We start from the raw sequence: 11,470 nt of genomic DNA, 5'->3' as shown, positions 1-11,470 counted from the left end.
AAAAAAAAAAAAAAAAAAAGAAATAGCTAGCAATGGTGGAAACTCCATTTGGACATAAGTTTAACTACAAGTCCAAACTCTCATAATCACCTTTTTTTTTTCCTGAGAAGAGCAGGAAGCAATTTTAAACCAGAAAGCATATTCAATATGTAGATTATTTTCACCTCACAAAATTTCATACTCATTGTATGACAGTCAACGTTTTTCAGAGTTACTCTGTGTGAACTATGATTTTGATAAGCTACAGTATTTGACTTTTTCCTCTTCTGGTTGGGAATTCGTCAGTGTTGTAACAAGTGTCTTCATTTGTATAGTAAGTGGGTTCAGCAGATGATCCCAAATACCCCTTTCCTATTTGATATTCCTTTTAATATTTTCTAATTTTCTGACACATTAGTTTTCTTATCACTATCTGCAGGGCTACAGATGAATTCTCTTTGACCAGCAGATGGGGCTCTTGATACCTGAATAGTACTTAAGTTTACTTGCTGGCTCAGTTATCATTTATTAGTCGTAGGAAGCCTTTATTGAGCGCCTACCATAATGTGCCAGGCATTGGCCTAAGCATAATCCTGCTGCTGCTTTAGATTTACATAATAATGTTCTTAGGCCTATCTCAAATTATTTTCACATGTGGTAAAGTTTTCAAAGGACCATTTACCATTTTATTAAGAAGAAACTTCTCCCTGTAGAAAACTGGATTAGGTGATTTCTGAGATGTTTCCCAGTGCTAGCTGCCATGATTGGAGGCCTGGGGTTAAGTGACCTTAGCAGTCCAGGACTCTTTTGTGAAGAAGCTGATATGTCTCATTTTCTGTGGTCTCCAAATACTGCCCAGGAGCTCAGTAGCTGGAAAATATATTTTTAAAAGCAATTGTGATCATAAATAGTACAGAAGTCATGAGAAATTTGGTAACATTTTCAAATTATACATAAATTTTTAATTATTAATATATTTTATCTATAAATAGGTATCATCTTTTTTTGAAGTGATGCTTCAAAACAGGGAGTAGAAAAATTCAGATGTTTCTGAAATTTTTTTTCTCTTTGCCTCTCTCAAAACTCTCTTATAGTTGTCCAGTATTGGTTATTATTTTGTAAAAGGCCACACTCAATTGTAGGGTAGTAGTTACATTGTATTTAACATTTCTAAGTTATAGATGTCCCAAGACAGGGGCTGAATTTAAGCTGGCAATACCACTTAAAACTGCTTGAACAATCAAATAAGATTCATCAAACACTTAGATAACCTCTCAGAGAGAAGCTAGGAGAAATTACTAGCTCTTCCACTTAGTAAACCTGGACATGTGTCCCTTTGGAAAAGGCACATTCTCCTTTGGTGTACATGCCTTTTCATGGAGGTACCCGGAGGTTGAGTAAACTGTGCAGGTAATCACAGCATGCTCATCATCTCTCTGGACCATGTGGTTTGGTGTCCCACTGCCTGTGTGCCACACCTGGTCAGCATTTTCAGAAGTGCAGACAAGTGGCCCAGAAAAGGAATCTGTATCTCTGGGTCTTTCGGGTCTCGCATGTCGAGGCAGACCTAATTTTTCTTTTCTTTTCCTTTTTTTTTTTTTTGAGATGGAGTCTCATTCATTGCCTAGGCTGAGTGCAGTGGCGCGATCTCGGCTCACTGCAACCTCTGCCTCCCTGCTTCAAGCAATTCTCTGCCTCAGCATCCCGAGTAGCTGGGACTACAGGCGCCTGCCACCACACCTGGCTAATTTTTGTATTTTTAGTAGAGACATGGTTTCACCATGTTGGCCAGGCTGGTCTCGCACTACTGACCTCAGGTGATCCGCCTGCCTCGGCCTCCCAAAGTGCTGGGATTACAGGCGTAAGCCACTGTGCCTGGCCTACTTTTTCCTTTTCTACCCACCCCACACCAACCAACCTGCCTCAGTGAAAACCTGGTTGTTACTAAAGTGAAACTTTAATAAAGATATTGCCTAGGGAGGATTAGTTGTTTTCCTTGTCATTCAAGTTCATTCTGGACCTCTTCCTCTGAGCTGTTCATCAGTGTTGCTAAACAGACAGGGATAAACAAGGGAGAAAAAAATGCTGATTCATTCTTCAGAACTTTTAACCCTTTTAACCCCTAATTCTTCTCCTTGAGAAGCTATTCTTTGTGAAAAGCTTTGTTGTTCAAGGAAATATGGGTAATAAAAATAGCTAACATTTATTAAGAGCATAACATTTATTAAGAGCATACTGTGTGCCAGATATTGTTCCAAGCACTTTTCATATTAACTCACTGCATCCTCATAAAATGCTATGAGATAGTACAATTAAAGCCATTTCATAGATGAGAAAACTGAGGTTCAGAGAGATTAAGTCACTTGCCAAAGATTGCACAGGTCCTAGGTGGCAAGCCTGCAGTAGAGATCCAGAGCCTCTGCTCCTAACTGCCGCAATGGAGTCTTCTAGGAATGTGTCCTTATTTGGCCTCAAAGGAACAATAATCTTTTAATATTTTTTAAAAAAGAGTTGACTAGATTGGAAAGTGCCTAAGTTCAGGGTCTGATTCTGTTTCTTAGTTACTTTACAAAATTTTCTGCACCATACCTCTAGCTATATATTCATACCCACTTGTTTTAGCACTTAGAAGTTTTATCAGTTTAGTCTCACTTGTCTTTGCACCTGAGCAATACGCACAATGGTTAGTATATATTATTATTATTATTAAGACAGAGTCTCACTCTGTCACCCAGGCTGGAGTGCAGTGGTGTGATCCCTGCTCACTGCAACCTCCTCCTCCCAGGTTCAAGTGATTCTCGTGCCTCAGCCTCCCGAGTAGCTGGGACTACAGGCACGCACCACCATGCCCAGCTAATTTTTGTATTTTTAGTAGAGATGGGGTTTCACCATGTTTGCCAGGCTGATCTGGAACTCCTGACCTCAAGCGATCACCCACCTCAGCCTCCCAAAGTACTGGGATTACAGGTGTGAGCCACCATGGCCAAACAATATATAATATTATATATTACATATATCTTATATATATCTTGACATATGTTTGGGGACTTATATAGAAATAACTTTTGGAGAATGCTTTAAAGTTTACAAAGGAGATGTTCATTGCTTTACCTATGACTAATTATAGATATTTAACATGGCCTCATTTATTTGAAATTTAGAAAAGTATTTTTTCATATAACTTCCCTTTGGAAGCATGTTAGTTTAATTCTACCCAAACTGTATGTGCAAGATTATATGTACATATGTTTCTTTTGATAATGCAGCTTTTATATTTCATTTTACTAAATTCAGGCATGAGAAGAGGATAAATAAAGGAAATTTACTCATATAGGTGGTTCATGGCTTCAGTAATGAGGTAAGCTATACTATAAACTTAGAAAAATGAGAAACGAGAACCCCTTTATGAAGGTGGTAAAATGTTTCTATAATAGAGGTGATTCGCTATCTTGGATTATAAACCGAGAAATCATAATAACGTGGAACTGAAAATTTGGGGAACACCCAACTCCAATCAAGGTGAGCTATGTTTGATCCCAGGGGATCTGTTCACTTGTGCTGTGGTGAGTCTGCAGATAGATAGGAGATAGAAGCAGGAGGATCAGGCCAGACCATAAAAAGAAAATCCCCCAAACCAAGCTTTCTCCTGCACTGTCCAGATTAGAAGGAGCCTTTGGCAAGATTATTTCAGTAAAGGAAAGAAGTGCCTCAAACTCTTCTTTAAGAGACAGTTTAGGTTCACTCATTTCCCACTGTTTTGGCTCCACTCACCAAAGCCACTTCCTGATTTGATTGGCTAAAGTTTTATTCCTCTGATTAAAATCTTTCAGATAAAATCTTCACGATGAAAGCCCAACTCCTAACAGTGCCCCCAAAGGCCCTGTACATCGCCTCTTCCCCCTCTCCATCCTTTGATCTCATCTCCTAGTCCTCCAGTTCATTCTGTCCACACTGCCTTCCTTACTGTTCCTCAAACACACCAATCACACCCTGCCTCGTGGCCTTTCCTCTCCCTCTACCCAGATGGTTCATTCCCTCATCCTTCAAGTCTTTGTTCAAAGGTCATTTTTCAATGAAGCTTTCCCTTCCTTCTCTGTTTAAAAATTACAACTTCTACCTTTCTAATTTCTTTTCCATAGCACTCAGTGCTGTCTATCATACTATATAATTGACTTGTTTATTTTATTTATCTGGATTGGAATATAAGCTACATGAAGGCAAGACACAGATCAGTGCCTGGACATAATACATGCACAATAAATATTCAATGAATTACTCAATGTAACCCTTCAGGAAAATATAAGAATTGGCTGATTTGCTATAAGCATCTAAGCATCCCAGGACAATTGGAGTTAATTTTTTCTGCCAAGTGTCTTCCCTGACAACTTTCTTACTCATTGTCTATTCCTCTTTATAACTTGAACTAATCTTTTTTTTTTTTTTTTTTTGAGACGGAGTTTCGCTTTGTTGCCAGGCTAGAGTGGAGTGGCATGATCTCTGCTCACTGCAACCTCCACTTCCCGGGTTCAAGCAATTCTCCTGCCTCAGCCTCCCGAGTAGCTGGGACTACAGGTGGCACGCCACCATGCCCAGCTAAATTTTGTATTTTTAGTAGAGACGGGGCTTCACCATATTGGCCAGGATGGTCTCAATTTATTGACCTCGCGATCCTCCCTCCTCGGACTCCCAAAGTGCTGGGATTACGGTCATGAGCCACCTTGCCCAGCCAACTTGAACTAATCTTAACTCTTTATATCCCTAACTTCATCTCTACACATTAAGTCCCCTGATTTTTTTGTAGTCTCTCTCTATGTATATTTTCAGCTTCAGCTTCATTTGCAGCAGACTCATTCTACTGATAATTATAATTCGTCTAGTTTATCTTTCCGAGCCAGGCCTCATGCTTTGGTTATCCACACACTGGAAGCCCATTTCCAATCCAGGCAGTTATACCTAGAGGTGTGTGGTCACAAGGCCACCTCAGACAGGGCTTTGGTTGTGACAAACATCATGTTAGACACTCATGCAATAAATTGGGATTGCAATTTACAAATTAAATCTCATAAATATGGTCATGTTCTTCAGACTGAATAATTCAAAGTGCACGCAAAACTGCATTTCTGATCGTGTAAAGCTGAGGAATTTCTAGAACCATAGAGGCAATTTTATCAGTTGGAGTCCCTGAGGCCCACCTGACGATCTGTCAGTAAAACTCCTCCAAAACTTAATGTTAGCTGTCTCTGTTTAGCCATGTTTGGGGCATCTTTGGCTAATTCACTAATCAATGTAAGAAGTAATCAGGTTTGAGTCATTTTCAGACACGAGCTGCCACATTTGACATGTAGTTGATTAATGAATACTTAACAAATAATTGACAATAGAGGTCAGGACTGTACACACATTCAAGCTACATAAAAACCAGTCACATAGCCCACACCTTGTTCGGAAACGGCTTCTTCATCTAAAATGTTTAGATCATGTGAGATGTTACAAGTAAAATAAATTCTCAACTAATTTGTCTGCCATCTATGCCACTTGAGACAATGAACATTTAGTAAATTGCTAGAGCTGCTGACTTGTGTTACAGTTCGTCGTGCTTTGGTGTATTTTATAATCTGGTTACGTTTTTCCAAAGCTAAGGCAGTGTCAGGATCTGGAATTTTATTCTGTTTGCGTGCTAATAAGCTAGCCTATTACTATTTCATGGATACTGGCAGAAGACATGAGACTTCTGGATCAGAGAGAAAGGACTTTATTACTCACAGTGGAGCAAGTAAAATGAGTTTTATGTTGGCATTGGTTTTCCAACACACTGCAAGTCCCACAGGGGCAGTGCAGAAAGGCCTATGTTGATGTTTACACATAGCTGGTTCATGTGGCAGCCAGGGAGCACTAAGCTTGGGGAACACGCTGCTTTTATAGTAAGCAAACCTGCTGTCTGTCTGGAGGGAGACATTATCTTATTCCTCAAGGTTGCTTGCTGCAAGCACAACCCTGAGCAATGGTCTGGGTAAAGATCAGTCACGGCCTTGCAGGCTTTACATACCCAGCAAGAAGGTGTGAGGATGCTCAGGGCCCATGGTGGATTGCCTTTCTCGACATATACTTAGTTGGTAAGGCATTTCAAGGTTGGCATAATTAAGTGGATCACTTTTAATGCTATGTAATACTTTACTGATATTGTGCACACTGTTTCATTATATACTTTATCATTTAGTATTATTTTTTGATATGTGAAATGAATTAGTTCAGCTTCTTAGATAGTGCCACATTTTAAACATAAGTAAAAGCAAAGTTAATAGTACTAATAAACCTCTCCTTACCCATTGCCTAACTTCACCTGTTATCAATGTATGGCCAGTCTTGTTTAATCAATGTGTACCCTCATTCCTCCGCTCCCAACCCAGGTTGATTTGAAGTAAATCCCAGATGATAAGATAGGTATTTATCTGTAAAGAAATATATATTTTTGAATAATTATATTTCTTAGAATAGAGCTATTAGGCCAAAATTACAGTATTCCATAGATATCAGTCACATTTCATAAATTGTTATGAAAGGGAAGTCATATAAGTCTAGCTCAAATACTATAATTCTGATCCTATTTAAATTATATTATTATTCTTCTCTTGACATGTTTACTTGTGAGGAAAAAGTATTACTACCCAACTTTAGCCAGCCACTTCTGTTTTTGAAGGTTTTTTGTTGCCTTAGACATAGCTGAAAGTTTTTCCTCTGTGACAATCTTGATGTGACAGTTTCAACAGGCTGTAAATGAAGTGACCCTGACACTCCTCTCTCAGGACACGTCAATGTGGGACATGTTCTTTATTGTTTGTGAAGAACTGATGGTTCATCTTTTGGAAAAACACAAACCAGCTGTCAAAAGGCCTTTATTTGTGCAATAGTTCAGATTACAGCACCATTGGGCAACCCCTGTGAAGGATCATCCACTTTAACTTTCTGAGATGCTGGTATTTCATCACTTTTGTTGAGGTTCCAGGTGGTTTGGTTCTCTGGAACTGACAATGGTCCCTGACCAGGTATGTTTTTGGATATAGTGATTGCCATGCTGCTTCCTTTTGTAGTGGGGGGGTGGGGTGGATAAAAATTGTGCTGCTGGCGATCATACATAGCATTAGTTCATAAAATAACAATTGTTTCTGTTTTTTAGAACTAGGTCTGCTTCTGATTCAAATAAGCAGAGTGAAAGAAAGGCTTTCTTCTCAGTGCACCTGGGCAGTGCCATATGCCAAGAGGCCATGGAGGACAATGGTGAAGCATGGGGATTCCAGGGTCAATCTGGGTTTTAATTTGCCCTCCACCACCTATTTGCTATGTGAATTGGGCTATTTGCTTGACTACTCAGTGCTAAATTTCCTTTCCTGAAATAAGGGGTAATCATAATACCTGGATCATAGGTCATTGGTGGGTTAAATTTATTTATTCAACAAACATTTAAATGATGCTGCTAATTGTCAAGTATACTTGCAGGCCCTGGCAATATAACAGTGAGCAACCATAGGTTCTTAAACTCTTGGAGATTACATTCAAGATTTTATATATATATATATATATATATGTGTGTGTATGTGTGTGTATATATACATATATATATACATATGTGTGTGTGTATATATATGTGTATATATATACGTATGTATAATATATATACATACATATCATCATATCCTTACCCTCATTCATTTTCCTTCATAACAGTTGTCTCCCTGATATTATGTATTTATTTTTACCAATATATATATGCACATATATATACACACACATACAGTTTATATATAAATGAATCAGGGTATACAATTCACATATATATGCACAATATATACATATATACACATATATATTATATATAAAGGAATTATATATATATAAAGGGGTTTTATATATAAAGGAGTTAACATAGGTAAAGCGGTCAGCAAACATGAGGTGTTACTATTGCTCTCCCTGGCCTGGATCCAAAGGAGTAGCCAGACCATGGCTTAGCTAGGGAGGAACAGACCTTGTTTAAACACTTGACATGCATAATTGTATGCTTTAGAGGAAGGGAATGAACATTCATATTGCAGTGTGGCCTTGTGTGCAGCACTTTAAGTCCTTCAAACAGTTCTGTAAGTTGGGTATTTTAAGCCCAAGTTTTAAGAATATGAAACTGAAAAAGATAAGGAATTTTGCCTACTTCGTGCACATATATGGCTCTTATACTTTCCTCTGTACATGACATTTCTCACAGATGCTGTTTTTCAGGGAAGAGTTCAAAGAAACCACAGAGTTTGAAACTGTGTGTATGGAACAGGCCATTTGGGGTAGACCTGCCATTTGGCCTGCATTTACCCTGCCCCATTCTGAGATGATTGATTACAGGTAGTTCTTTATGTCCAGATCTCCATGTGCTGCGGCTTGGCGGCGTTGATCTCACCCCATCCGCAGATGCTCCCTGAGGCCAAGGCAGTGAGAGAGAGACCAACTAGTGGCCTATATCAAGACTAACAGAAATGAAACGCACTAAACTACGAAAAATGATTTAATCATATATTTTTAAATGGTGACTGGTGGCAGCAGAAGAAGTAGACCAAGCGTTAATAAAGGATGAAAAAGTAGGCAGAGGGGAGGGGAACAGGGGAGGTAACAGAGCAGAGATGACTGGATGGCCCAGACTCAGACTGGTGGACTACCAGTCTACCATGGTATCCTGAGTGACTGCACAGGCCAATGATTTGACTGCTAAGAGGGCTTCCTGTTCTTATTTCCCTTTGGTACTTTAAATAAGTCCTCATTAACTGAGGCAACTTGAGCATGGAAACTGAAAGAGCCAAACATTCACATTAGATGATGCTGGGCTACATACATTTATTTACAGAGCTACAGACAGGTAGGGAAGATAAGTACTGAGCAGGGAACATGTCATTCCTTTTCTTGTTCTATATCTAGGCAAGCTCTGGAGAATCTGAGTCAGTGAGGAACACCCTGGAGAATCTGAAAAAGTCTGCAATGCTGGGATGTGATAGGCTTTAACACCCGACAAAGACCTAGGTATGAAGTTTGACTCACAGACCTTCAAGACACACTGGAACCTTTTTAAAAGCAAAGCTTGGGGTGACTCAAGGACTGTGTTAAGATGTGGGAAAGTGGTTAGGTCAGACTGCTGACACTGGCTTCTCCTGGCTACATAGACCCTTGGCAATCAAATTGCCAAGACGGGAGAGGGCAGTAGAAAAGAGCAATGTTGCCTATTTCAAGTCTGGGGGGAAGTAAAACAGGCTTGATGCTGGAGATGTGTTGCATGAATTGATACATCTTCAGATTAGTTTCTGTTGAGAGATGAGGTGACCTAAATCACCATGCACACTTGGGGAGGCTGTCACCTTCTTGGTGACTTGGCTGTCACCAAGAAAGCCTTGGCTTTCTCTGCAGCGAAGAGGGTCAAGTTTGGGCAAAGCTGGTCTCCAGACTCACAGCTCTAATAGTCTGTGAGTTCACAGTGAAAAATGTACCAAGTAGGCAGCTTGGATTACTTTATCCAGGCTGATGATCTCCAGAGAGGAGAATTCCTGGGGATGGATCAAATGCCATGAATATGAAATATATACAATTTTGTAAAAATTCAAGTTATTTTAAACTGGAGCTCTGGAACACTGTTCAACCTCAAGGCAAGCAGAAAGTGACTCATGTGGTATTGTGCAAAGCCGGAAACATTGAGGGTGGGTTGAATATTGTGCAGTTATTTTGACTACAATGCACTTTACCTTTTCAGAAAGCATCTTGCCATCCTTCAAAACTCACTTCTGCAGACTTAATTGCTCTCTGCTCAGTGTTTCCATAACGCTTTATCACTGAGCTTCTAATGTACTGAGTCCGTCTACAAGTCTCCCTCATCTTCTAGACTTTGATCTCCTCAAAGGCAAGGACTGGGCCTTATTTATTTTTGCATCCATTACACAATGCCTGTAACCTGATAGCTCTATAGGTGTTTGTTGACTGATGAATGATATCTTACTTAGGCAAACTAGAGAAGCAGAAAATTATAATGCAGCCAGTTCCCTAAGAGTTAAATTAAGTATGAATAGAAATCATCACCAGTTGGATTTGGGAACAAGACTAAGAGGCAAAAGCTAATAAGATTGAGACCTGATAACCTAGTTGAATATTGAAAAAGGACAAAATCCTATTTGCCTCTGTTGATTAGTTAACAGTGATGAGATTGGCAAACTCCTGGGAAAGAGCCAGTGTTCTCTGGGCACACACCAAGCTACTGCAGGGAAGCATGTGGCCAGCAAGTGATGCTGTGGAATTGGGGTGAAGGTCATTCAGTCAGGTGCTTCAGTAACACCAGAGCCTACAGGGCACATAGATGGCCTAATCCATCTATGGATTAGGTGTTTTGATGTCAATATTTGGATTTTATCTTCTTAACAATATGCTAGATTTAATAAATGGTTTTATTTATTTACTTTATTCATTCATTTGTTTAGCAAATATTTATAATGAGTCATTATTGTTTTCCAGACATAATTCTAGGCACTGGATAAAACAGTAAATAAATCAACAAAATTCTTGTCTTCATGGAGATTATATTCTTCTGTGGAAGACAGATAGTAAACAAATGAGTAAACTGTGGGTAGATATGAGAATTGATAAGGAAGAAAAAGGTAGAGAAGGGGAATATGAGCGAGGGGAGTGGGAAGGTTCACAGTGTTTGATATGATGGCCAGTGAGGGCCTTACTGAGAAGGTAGCTCTTGAGTAAGGAAATGAAAGAAGTGAGGGAGCTCATCATGTGGTCCTTTAGGGAAGGGTAGAAAAAGGAGCAAGTACCAAGTTCCTGAGGTTGAAGTGGACCTGGTGAGTCAAGGATCAGTGAGCAATCTGGTGTGGTGGAGTTGAGTGAACAAGGGGAGAGTAGCAGGAGAGAGGAGATTAGAAAGATAACACAGGGTGACATCACATTGGGCCTGGTGGGACATGACAATGACTGGCTTTTACTTCAAATGGGATGGGATGCCACTGGAGGGTTTTGAACAGAAGAATAACTCGGCTTGACATATAATATGTATATGTATATATATACATATATATGTGTATATATACATATATATATATATGTATATATATACACTTTTTTTTGAGATGGAGTCTCACACTGTCTTACCTAGGCTGGAGTGCAGTGGTGTGATCTTGGCTCACTGCAGCCTCCACCTCCCAGGTGCAAGCAATTCTCCTGTCTCAGCCTCCTAAGTAGCTAGAACTACAGGCGTGTGTCACCACACCTGGCTAATTTAGTATTTTTAGTAGAGATGGGGTTTCACTATGTTGGTCAGTTTGGTCTCAAACTCCTGACCTCAGGTGATCCACCTGCTTCGGCCTCCCAAAGTACTGGGATTACAGGCATGAGCCACCGCGCCTGGCCTTGACTTATATTTTAACAGCATCAGTTGGCTACTGTTAAAGCAGTAAGGGCAGTAGCTGAGAGATCA

Source organism: Hylobates moloch, unplaced genomic scaffold (genome assembly GCF_009828535.3).
Source record: "Hylobates moloch isolate HMO894 unplaced genomic scaffold, HMol_V3 SCAFFOLD_2, whole genome shotgun sequence".
NCBI lineage: Eukaryota > Metazoa > Chordata > Mammalia > Primates > Hylobatidae > Hylobates > Hylobates moloch.
The sequence above is the reverse complement of the archived record's forward strand: the minus strand, read 5'-3'. Positions refer to the sequence as shown.